Genomic DNA, 12,404 nt, shown 5'->3' with positions numbered 1-12,404 from the left:
TGCCTAGCTAGATTACTTACTAAAAGTTCTAAGACTCCATTTCTGGTCTATCCCCGGCAAAGACAGCATATAGACAGACACACAGACCCTTTGTTTCTCTCCCTCCTCCTAGCTTTGAAAGTATCTTGTCTCCTCATTGGTCATTTTGGTCAGGTGCCAGCGAGGTTACCTTTAGCTTCTTAACCCTTTACAGGTGAGAGGAGCTTTCCCCTGTCCAGGAGGGATTTCAAAGGGGTTTACCCTTCCCTTTATATTTATGACACCTCTCCAGTTGATTTCCTGTGCCATTCATGCGTGCTAGTTCTGCCTCTGTTAGTAACTTCTTCCTGTGGCTTAGAGAAAATTTGCTGTTAGAATGAAATAAAAATTTTAAGAGGATATGTAAAAGTTCTTTCACCAAAAGTATTACTTTCATAAACAGTATACGGACTCTAGCCAGGGGACACTCCAGAAACTAGCTATAATATGTCTGCTGCACTGTTGGAGGACTTCCAGTCACAAAATTAAATAATGCAATAACTGAATATAAAACTGATATGTTGGATTTCACCTTGTATGGGTATTTCCGGAAAGTCATTAACATAAAAAGGCTCTTAAGCCTCTGAAAAGAATTTTGTCGACTCAGGACTCATGTCCATATAACAAGTTCTGTCATAAGTAGCCCTCTTGTTAAAAATTTCAGAGGGACTAAGGACTGAATGGGCATAGAGCCTGATCTATCCTCTCATCTCTAGACGGTGTCTGTACAGATCAGGTTCGGGCAGGACAGAATGTGGAAATTTGTACACTGTCACCCCTGGAAATTTTTTTTGGTGGGGTGGGGGTTGGATAGTGGACTTTTCCAACCAGTATTATCTGTCTAGCACAGCGATACTCAGACTGGGTCTTGCAAACTGCAAGTGGCACGTTAATGTGTCTCCTGCAGCATGTGATATTAAAACGCTGTGTGATTTTATTATTAACCAGTCTAAGTTATTAACCAATCAGGATGCTTTTACTCTTGCTTTTTTTTTTTTTACTTACCCAATTGTAGTTAATAAATAATAATCCTTGCTCAGTCATTTTTGCTGTGAGAATATATACAGGTATAAAAAACTAAATATTTCCCCTGTCACACTGTTTAAATATGAATATATAATACTATAGTAAATGACACAATGAAGTCACACTACTGTGACTCTTTTGGGTAATGTGGATCATTAATTTGACTCCTGAACCGCTGCGGTCGGACTATCACCAGTCTGGCATCTTTAATGAGCATAGGGCTCTGATTTATCGTAAAACGTAAGAAACAAATTTGTCAGAGTATGGCAAATTGTTATCAAATAGTCATCTCAATTACAAAATACATTAATGTTAAACTGAACAGATTGTAGAGCTAAGACTGCTTATGTTCTGAAAAGTGTATTTGTTATGCATTGTATAAATTTTGCCAGCAGCCTATTGCAATTTCCAAGTAGTAGCAGGAGAGAGCAGTTTCATTGGCCTTTCACCTTGTCTCATCTCTTCTTTCTGGAGTAAAGATAACTAGTAACTATAGGTAGTACAGGTATATCTTGCTTTGATCCTAACAATCCATTGTTTAAAATGTAAACATTTTTCTTAAATCAGTGAAGCAATATTCTGCACATCCGCTTCATGATTATTAGGCACTTTATGGAGAGTTAAGGAAATAGTCTATTAAAGGAAAGTGTAGCTCCTACTAGAACAGCTCTTTCATTGCTTTACATTGCTGTTTACATGTGTTTAAGTTTATACGAACGATTTACTGACACTTTTTATAAATACATTTTATAGCCAGTAATTTGTCTTTCTGTCTAAACTGAAAAGAGACAAAGATGCTAAAGTAAATACTTCTTTGGCTAAGAGACACCGTGTGCAGTATTCTTTGGATGTTTGCCCAAAAGGTCATTCAGACTTGCTTGAAGCAGCAAGTGGAATGGAAACGCAATCAGAAAAATATTCTAGAAAAGTACAAAGAAAAGGATTCTGGTCTAATCATAAATGAATGAACATAAAAATATGGATGCCTTGGAGGAACTGAAATTTTTGGTGGGGTCTTATATTTTTTTCCTAACATTTTCTTTCACTTATTTGTAGTAAGCTTTTGGAATAATCTTAAGTAAAAATTCTTTGAAAAGGCCAAATGAATGGAATAATAAATCAAGTAAAAGAAGAAAATTTTGAAAACAAACCCAAATCCTAGAGAAGTCCTAATGAAACATTTACTGAAAATGTTTTGAAAAATGTGTGCGGAAACAAGTCCAGATGGTTGATGGATATTTTATTTATTTTTTTTTAAGAGGCATTTTGCAATGAATCAAGATCTTGGTTCCTTAACAACTCATTTGCTGTGTTTTCTCCACCAAAATTTCAATTTCCTGACATTAGAATTAGAGATTTTATCTGACATTACCCTCTCTAATTTCCTTGTAATAACATTTGCTTCTAAGAAAACTTGAAAGTAGTGCAATCACATGCTGAGTTCCCTTTCTCACTTAAAGATTCAGATGGCTTCATTTGTTCTACTTTACCATAGAATTGATAAAACTCTTTGTCAGACTTCCTCTTCTGACACACACGAGTGCTTGTAACACACTGTTTTGTTTCCTTTCTGCAGTCGTATGGTTTGCGTCAAGATTACAAAATAATATACCCTGTCACATGTCCACTGGCTCCTGTTATGCTTGGGATTTAATATTTTTTTAACCACGATTAAAAATCAGAGTGACATTCTTTTGTCATTCAGGGATGCCTTAATTAGACTGAAGTAAAGTTAAATCAGCAACTGATTATGGAAATCATCATAGGAATACTTAAATTGGTCTGTAAGTGCTTTCACTTTATGCCAAGAATGTGAAGTTGTAGGAAAACCTTCTCCAGCGTTAAGGAGCAAAAGGCAAACTGCTTGAGAATTTGTTTTGTTTTTTTTTATGAATAGTTAATTTTTTGATGTTTAAAAAATTACCTCCTTCCAAGTAATACATTTCTGCAGTGTATAATAATCAATATTCAGAGGTTTTAAAACTTAACTTCCACCGTAGCCCTAAAGTAAAAAACGGGGATATATCTATATAATGGGGAGTATACCCACATAGCTATGGCACTGTAGTTATGCTGACATAACCCCATAGTGTAGACACAGCCGACATCAACTTCAAGGGTTTTTTCCAACAGTGAGGAACATCACCTCCACAAGCAACCGTAGTGATGTCAGTGGAAATGTCAAGGTGTGGATTTTTCGTAGCCCTAAGCAACTTAGCTATGTCGACCTAAACTTTAAGTGTAGATCAGACCTGGGACTGCTCATGTGTGTGAAGTTACTCACATGCATAAAGTGTTTGCAGTATTGGGGTCGAATACTATTTTTGTTGGGTTTTTTTCTTATCCTTTTAATACTTTCTTATTTCACTATTTTCATTACTGTTCAACACAAGATCATTTGGATCAACACTAATGCATTTGTAGTGAAGTGGTACTGACTTCATTTCATGCTTTTCCTCAGTGGAGTTTTTCGAGTAATCTGTGTGTCAGTTTGTTTAATCATTTTAGTTCCATAATGTATTGGGAGAAAAGGCTAAAAAAATGTTTTCTCAATGGAGATAAATCACCAAAGGCATAAGAGGAGGCAATCCTCAATTTCAGTCTGACCGTAGTGAATTTGGCCCATTACTATTTCTAATTGATATATCAAATTGATAAGAGCTCTCTAGTTCAGTTGTGGTTTTAAACTACGCTTAAGCTGACAAAAATAATGTTAATCAAAGAGTAATGCAGTTGTTTTCCCAATATGGTTTTTGCTTAAGAATGACAGATTAAAGTTTGAATACATTTTTAGCATCCATTGACTTCATATTATTATCTATGCTCTCTTGGATTGTATTTACATTTTTCTATGCTTAACTTCCATCTCAACCTGTTAAATAATAATAATAATAAAAAAACTACCCATCTTAAATACATTTTTAACTAGGAGGAACACATGAACTATGTAGAGCTTTGACTATGACTGAATTCTAAAGCACAGCAGATTTTTGGTTGAAATGATATCAAGACCTTTGAACAGGGACTCCAAGAAGTCTCAGGATTCCAACAGCTAGGAGTGATGAATAGAATCCTGATCAGCCAAGCTAGGAAGCAATCAAGCAATACATTTGTTATCCATTACACATGCCATTAAAGGAGCTAAGTAATCAGTGCCAATGTCTCAGTATATAGATGCTGATTAAAACTGATTTATACTCAGAACAGTATTTTGAAAAGTTTCTCTTGATTATGCAAAAAGAAAAGGAGTACTTGTGGCACCTTAGAGACTAACCAATTTATTTGAGCATGAGCTTTCGTGAGCTACGGCTCACTTCATCAGATGTTTACCGTGGAAACTGCAGCAGACTTTATATACACACAGAAATCATGAAACAATACCTCCTCCCACCCCACTGTCCTGCTGGTAATAGCTTATCTAAAGTGATCAACAGGTGGGCCATTTCCAGCAGTTGATCACTTTAGATAAGCTATTACCAGCAGGACAGTGGGGTGGGAGGAGGTATTGTTTCATGATTTCTGTGTGTATATAAAGTCTGCTGCAGTTTCCACGGTAAACATCTGATGAAGTGAGCTGTAGCTCACGAAAGCTCATGCTCAAATAAATTGGTTAGTCTCTAAGGTGCCACAAGTACTCCTTTTCTTTTTGCGAATACAGACTAACACGGCTGTTCCTCTGAAACCTCTCTTGATTATGTAATCAGAAATAGTGTTACCAAGAATAGTTAACCTAGTATTGTGGCACTAAATCAAGAATTTTACAAAATACAGTTGTAATATAAGGTGTTTCTAAAAATAACTTTTTCTACAAGCTCCTTAGATATTTATAACTAGATGTATTGTGATCATTGGAAACTTTTTTTCCTGAAGACTTCCATGTGTATATTAAGTCAGCATAATTTGGTATATCAAAAATGTTAACAAAGAAACCTCACAAAGGGTTAAGGGGCCACAGTCAATACTTGCACTGCTTAGTAAAGGAAGCAGAAACCAAATGCCAGTCTGCTAAAGGGAATTCTCCCAATGTGGAGGAGTTCCTCAGAGCAGTGATACTCAGACTGAGGCTCGTGAGCCACAAATGGTTCGTTAATGTGTCTGAGGTGCTTTGCAGCACGTGGTATTAAAACAGTGTGATTTAATTAACAACCAATCAGGATGCTTTTACTATGTTATTAACCAATTGTAGTTGGTAAAATAATACTTGGTCAGTCATTTTGCTATGTGAATAATTATATATGTATAGTAAATGAAACAATGAATTCAAACTACTGTGACTCCTTTGGGGAATGTTGATTGCTAATTTGGCTCCTGCATCACTGACGTCTGAGTATCACTGCCCCAGAGGATGTAGAGACCGCCTAGCTGGTTCCTTCACCTTTCTCTCTTTCCCCCTGACCCTGGTGCAGGGGCTGGAGTGCACTGTACTCTGCTAGCCTCGGATGACCTATGGTCCCTAGTGGACTTTTGTCCATTAGCACCAGTTAATGTCCCCTCTGGCTGCTTAATCTGGGCTGGGGAAGAGAGTCAGGAAGCCATAACTGGGTGTAGAGTCTCAGCTTTTCCTCTTCTTCCACTGTCCCAGGCTCCCCTGGGTGACATGGTGGGTTTGGGAACTATCCTTTTTGGTGGGAACCCTTAGACTCAGGAAGAGTGAATGTAGCTCTTATCCTGCACTCCCTGAGACTCCAACAGCCTGGCAAGTAAGCAGGCAGTGGAGCACTCAAAGTTACTTTTATCCCTCCCCTGCAGTGCAGCAAGTGGTCAGCTGTGGAGCTGCTGAGAAGCTACTGAAGAAAGGGATCAGCAAATGCTAGGAGTGATCTCACTCATGTGAGTGCTCCTTGGTCTACAGGGGAAGTGGTAGGAGGTGGTTGTGGAGGCAGTGGTTCTGGTAGTGAAACAGCTGATTCAGACACTTCCTTTGAAAAATCTCTGAGCACAGGTCACAAAGAGCACGTTTTTCAACTTATAATCAGTTGCATGTTTTTTCTCAACATGATTGTAGCTCACGAGGGCCATCTGTTGTACACCAGTGGTCTAAAGAATATTACTGTTACAAATCCAATTCAGGGAAGCTCTTGAGCACATGCTTGACTTTAAGCCTGTGCTTAAGTACTTTCCTGAATACAGGCCAAACTCACTTGGATTATACTGTTGACAATTTGCTAGATGCTTACAGAAGTTGTGGAGCCTAACATTTTGTGTCTGTGAAGGTGAGAGAGAACTGGACAACTGTTGATTACATGTGGTCCTCAGTGTAGACTGATTTAAACCAAAACTATTTAAATCTGAGCAATTTTAATCATGATTTAAATCAACAAGCAGGAAGTCTTGAATTAAATAATTGATTTTAATTGTGTTTTGCATTTGTACTTCAGTTCTTTTCCTAAAGAAAGATTGATTCTCATTGGTTGGTAACCATTAAACCATGCTGATGTGCAACTAAACATAGCATTGATACGAAATGTGGTGTTTCTTTTTGCCAGCCAGGAGGGTATGCTATATCTGAAAACATTTTTATTTAAGCAATTATATAGTTTCACTTACCTTTATTCAGATTCTAAATTTTAACTTTTTTATTAGTGATTTCTTATTTACTGGATGATAAAGATTTTACTTCTGATTGATGTGTCTGTCTGAACTGTGTGCTCCTCTGCACTTGTCGGCTTTCCCCCAACCCTTAGTTTAAAAAAACTTCTCTACGCCCTTTTTTAAATTTTACATGCCAGCAATCTGGTACCATTTTGCTTGAGATGGAGCCCATCCTTCCTGTATAGGCTCCTCCTTTCCCAAAAGGAAAGGTCCCAGATCCTAATAAACCTGAATCCCTCCTCAGAACACCATTGTCTCATCCGTGCACTGAGACCCTGAAGTTCTGTCTATCTAACTGACACTGTACATAGAACTGGAAGCATTTGAGAGAATGCTACCATAGAGGTCCTGGACTTTACTCTTACCTGGCAACCTAAATTTGGCCTCGAGGATGTCTCTCCTACCTTTTGTTATGTCATTGGTACCTACGTGTACCACGACCACCGGCTCTTCTCCCGTACTGCCAATATGTCTGTCTAGATCAGCGATTCTCAACCTGCAGGACACATGTGGCCCAATCAGCACACAGTTACGGGCCAGCTCAACCGTGTGCTAAAAGCCATGGGCTGCCAGCAGTCCTGACTGCCCCCAGATCCCACACGGTGGAGTTTGGGGGGTCCATGCGCAGCAAGGTCTGGGGTGCAGGTCCCTGCCCCATGCCCAGCTCCTGTGGAGAGCTCAACTTTGTGGAGGGGTCTCTGGGCGGAGGGCGCTGAGCATAGGTGTTTGTGGGGGGGCAATAGGTGGGGGACATTGTGGGTCTCAACCTGCAGCCCAGGTAACACTTTGTGGGCCGCATAAATAGGTTGAGAACCACTGGCCTAGATGTCTCAAGGGATCCGTAACCTTCACACCTGGCAGGCCAATCCCATGTGGTTCTCTGAGGCCTTAAAAGACCCAACTCCACTCCAGCTTGATCTTTTCCTTCCCTGAGACTTTCATACTCCTCAGCAACGCCGAAGCTGGCTGACTAAAGCTGGGCCGCTCTTACTGTGTCCCTGGAAGTCTCGTCTGTATACTACTTTGTCTCCCATAACTCCTCCAGTTCAGTCACCCCAAATTCAAGAGCCCATACTCTGTCTCTGAGGGTGATTAGCTGCTTGCACCAAATGCAGAGATATGCTACCTGCCCACAAGGCAGGTAATTGTGTATGATGCATTCAGTGCATTTAACTGGATAGCCCTCGCTCTGCTGCTGGACTTTGACCTGCATTATTTTCACTCCTGTTGGGGTTTTTGTTTTGTTTTGTTTTGTGTGTGTGTGTGTGTTTGGGGAGGGGTGGGGAATGTGACTGGTCTTAGTTTAGAGAATCTTTATTAGGTATACCTAGCTCTCATTCTTCCTCTCTTAAACTTGCTTGCAAAACTCCCATTTGTTGCTCTTGTTTGCTATCTTATGAGCTGGCTTGTTAAACCTCTGTTCTCTCTGAGTTAGCCCCTCCCGCTTGTAATCCTAAAGGGATTTGGGATCAAAGGATGGCAAACTAGAGCCTTGTTAGGAAGCTCTCAGTCTTGCTATGCTTAACAGACAGCCCCCCAAACAAACTACACTGTAAACTTCAATCAAGTAGTCACATGGCAAGCAAGCACACAACAACAGACAACAAGCTCACCCCAAGGGTCATGTAGTCACACCTCCTTCACCTGAAGAACTACCTCACAAAACTCCCGTTTGCTAGCTCTCTAGGACATTGTCCTTCAGGATATTAGAACTAGTAGATCTCTCACCTAGATTTTATTCATAGATTGGAAGTCAAGCTTTCCTGCTCTTTCAATACCTTATTTGTTTCTTAACTTTGAATGAACAAGTTACTGAAGTAGTTGAAAAAACTGAAATAAAGAAAATATTCTGTCTTCCTGCAGCGTTGTCTCTGCACCTGTCAAAAGCTGGTTTAGCACTTCAGCAAACTCTGGTTCCAGGTGTTTAGCCACTGACTTTCACCAATTCAGCGGTTTGACTTTCTTTAAAACTTATCACTATTCAGTATTACATTTTGTATACGAACGGCCATACTGGATCAGACCAAAGGTCCATCTAGCCCATTATTCTGTCTTCCAACAGTGGCCAATGCTAGTTGCCCCAAAGGGAATGAACAGAACAGGTAATCATCAAGTGATCAATCCCCTGTTGCCCATTCCCAGCTTCTGGGAAAGGGACACCATTCCTGGCTAATAGCCACTGATGGACCTATCCTCCATGAACTTATCTAATTCTTTTTTGAACCCTGTTATCATCTTGGCCTTCACAACATCCTCTGGCAAGGAGTTCCAGAGGTTGACTGTATGTTGAGTGAAGAAATATTTCCTTTTGTTTGTTTTAAATCAGTTGCCTGTTAATTTCATTTGGTGACCCCTAGTTCTTTCATTATGAGAAGGAGTAAATAAGGAAGAGTTATTTACTCCTTCTCCACACCAGTCATGATTTTATAGACTTCTATCATATCCCCTCTCCCTCCTCCCCCGCTTAGTTGTCTCTTTTTTCCAAGCTGAAAAGTCCCAGTTTTATTAATCTCTCCATATGGCAGCCATTCCATACCCCTAATAATTTTTGTTGCCCTCTTCTGAACCTTTTCCCATTCCAATATATATATATATATAATATTTAAATGGGGTGACCACATTTGCATGCAGTATTTGAGATGTGAGCATACCATGGATTTATATAGAGGCAATATGATATTTTCTGTCTTATTATCTATCCCTAATGATTCCCAACATTCTGTTAGCTTTTTAGACTGCTGCTGCACATTGAGTGGATGTGTTCAGAGAACTATCCACAATGATGCCAAGATCTTGAGTGGTAACAGCTAATTTAGACCCCATCATTTTATATGTATAGTTGGAATTAAGTTTTCCAATGTGCATTACTTTGCATTTATCAATGTTGAATTTCATCTGCCATTTTGTTGCCCAGTTACTCCGTTTTGAGAGATCCTTTTGTAGCTCTTCACAGTCTGCTGTGGACTTACCTATCTTGAGTAGTTTTTGTATCATCTGCAAATTTTGCCACCTCACTGTTTACCCCTTTTCCAGATCATTTATGAATATGTTAAATAGGACTGGGCCTAGTACAGACCTCTGGGGGACACCACTATTTACCTTTCTCCATTCTGAAAACTGACCATTTTTTTCCAGTCCTTTGTTTCCTGTCTTTTAACCAGTTACCAATCCATGAGAGGACCTTCCCTCTTATCCCGTGACAGCTTACTTTGCTTAGGAGCCTTTGGTGAGGGACCTTGTCGAAGGCTTTCTGAAAATCTAAGTCCAGTATATCCACTGGATTCCTCCTTGTCCATATGCTTGTTGACCCCTTCAAAGAATGTTAGATTGGTGAGGCATGATTTCCATTTGCAAAAACCATGTTGACTCTTCCCCAACAAATTATGTTCATCTATGTGTCTGACAATTTTGTTCTTTACTATAGTTTCAACCAGTTGGCCTGGTACTGAAGTCAGACTTACTAGCCTATAACTGCCAGGATCACCTCTGGAGCCCTTTTTAAATATTGGCATCACATTATGTATTTGATCAGAATTATTTTAATACATTATAATTTAGCCTTAACATAGGTTGTCGATTTTAAATGTATTTATTTTAAAAAAACCAAACCCTGTATTTAACTTACATTAAAAATTGTTTTAATTCATTTTTTTAAATCGATTTTTATCCATCCTGGTGGTCATATTATGGAAAAACCTGCATAATGCAATAAATAATATAGGACAAAATTTTGAGTCTCTTTAATGACATAGGCCAAATGATGATATCTTAAATTCTCCAGGTGCAATGAGAGGTTCTGAAAATTTGGCTTTGGGTAATACCCATTGATTTCAAATCTAAGTAGCCTATTTGCCTCTGTTGGCAAATCCCACTGGACCTGCATCTTTAGGTGCCTAAGTACCTTTGACTGTCTGGCCCATAGCATCCAGTGCAAAGTGAATAAAAATAGGACTCTTGAATTTGATGGCTTTAGGGTTAATTTCTACTCTGGGAGTAGAAATTTTAAAATTTCTACTATGATATTGTTTGTTAATTTCTATTATAAAAATTAATAAACAAATGTTAATATATAATGGGCAACCTTGTCAGGAGCTGACTTTTTTTGTCCACTAATGCACTTGCAGCATCCCTTGTCAGCTTCATAATATCAATGATGTTGCCATTTTCCAGTTACGTGGACACGGCATGTATGTCTTTGTCTGCATTCAAACCTACATCCTTCACTGAGGTGGTTTGGTTGAATCCCTAAGCTGTAAAAACACCAGTTCTGGAATCTAATTTTTGCATGGATTGGATAGCAAATGTGCCTTTTCTGGAACCCTGCTGCTGGGCACCTAGTACCTTCTCCACTTCGATGTGTCTAATTTGCATTATTAAATGGCCCAAAGAGGACTAGAATTGCCATCTAAGGTGAGAGAGCAGATGAAGTAAGTAAATTAATAATAAATTGGAGATCTGAAAATCAGAACTGTTTAAAAGCTGAAACAGCTGAAAGGACACATTTCCAGTTAGCACTCTGATCCCCTTTGCCATTCTGGGGGAGATGACTGATGGACAGGCTGTGATAGCTCTGTGTGCTGCATTTTGATGTAACATACAATACAGTGCTTCCCTCTTCATTTCATAACAGTAGTTTTATTTTGCCAACTGAAAATGGCTACAACAGACTAATATGTCAAATACAAAGGGCTGGATTCTTTGCTGGGGTAAATCAGCATAACTCCATTGAAGCTGAGAGGTCTACACTGATTTGCACTACCTGAGAATCTGACCCCAAATCTTTTATTCAGTTGAGTTTCCTTGAAGAAACTTGCTTACATTCTGTAACTTCCTTATGACCGTACCTTCCTTCCCTACTGCTTGTTATTAACTTGATATGCACCTTGTAATATAAATTGAATTTTTAAAGTCCACTGTATGATAAACTATTAGGGCAGGTGTTTAATTGTGTTTCATGAATTGTACTATTTATGGGTGAGTGTAAGTACATGCTGTGACCTCTTACATGCTTCAGTTATCTTCAACTCTAAATTAGATGTAGCTGTTAGAGACTAAATGAAACCAGTCTTGTCTAATAATGTCTATAATCGAAAATGAGTAGAACCTGATTAACTTGATCTGTTAGCAATGTGATAATGGACCAATGAACAAATGTTTATGCTTTCACCATTTTAGATCAATGCATTTGTAGTCATATGTTAATTAGAAAAAATTAAAATCACAAGAACTGGAAAGTATTATGGCACTTCAGCTTCATTGTGATTACATATGCTAATTGCTCTGGGTAAGTGAAGGACTAAATCCCTAATCTTTAATATCTGCTCAAGTGCTGCTCAGGTCATAATGTGCTAAGTAATCTGACACTAGCATCTAGTTAGGCAAGCCCTAGTAGAAGGACTTTTCATTCTCTGCATATTTGTTCTTATTTTTAGTCTTGAATCCCTAGGTTGCTGAATTCAAGCCTAATTGTCATGCTGCTTCTTCTAACGCTTTTTTGAAAAAGAAATTTGGCTCTGCCTGAGGTGAATTGACCATAATGAGTATAACAAACTCCCTATTGGATGGCATGGATGGTCCTGTGGTTAGGGCACACGAGTGGTGATGGGGCATTGAAGGTTCTTTTGCCATAGATTTCCTGTCTGGTCTGGGGTTAGAGCATGAGTCTGGGAACTGGAAGATCTGGATTCCAGTCCTGACTCTGCTAATTACTTCAAATCCCCTTTAATGTTTCCTTTTAGTTTAGGGGTCTAAACTAATTATTTGACACA

The 12,404-nt window shown here is 38.9% G+C and overlaps 1 protein-coding gene across 2 annotated transcripts in view; it reads left to right on the top strand.

Moving 5' to 3' along the window:
* CPPED1 (calcineurin like phosphoesterase domain containing 1) overlaps positions 1-12,404 on the top strand; it is an 85,730-nt gene that overhangs the window by 15,765 nt on the left and 57,561 nt on the right. The window lies entirely within an intron of this gene.

The sequence above is a fragment of the Lepidochelys kempii genome, chromosome 10, assembly GCF_965140285.1.
Source record: "Lepidochelys kempii isolate rLepKem1 chromosome 10, rLepKem1.hap1, whole genome shotgun sequence".
In the NCBI taxonomy this organism is placed as follows: domain Eukaryota; kingdom Metazoa; phylum Chordata; order Testudines; family Cheloniidae; genus Lepidochelys; species Lepidochelys kempii.
The sequence above is the reverse complement of the archived record's forward strand: the minus strand, read 5'-3'. Positions and strand labels throughout refer to the sequence as shown.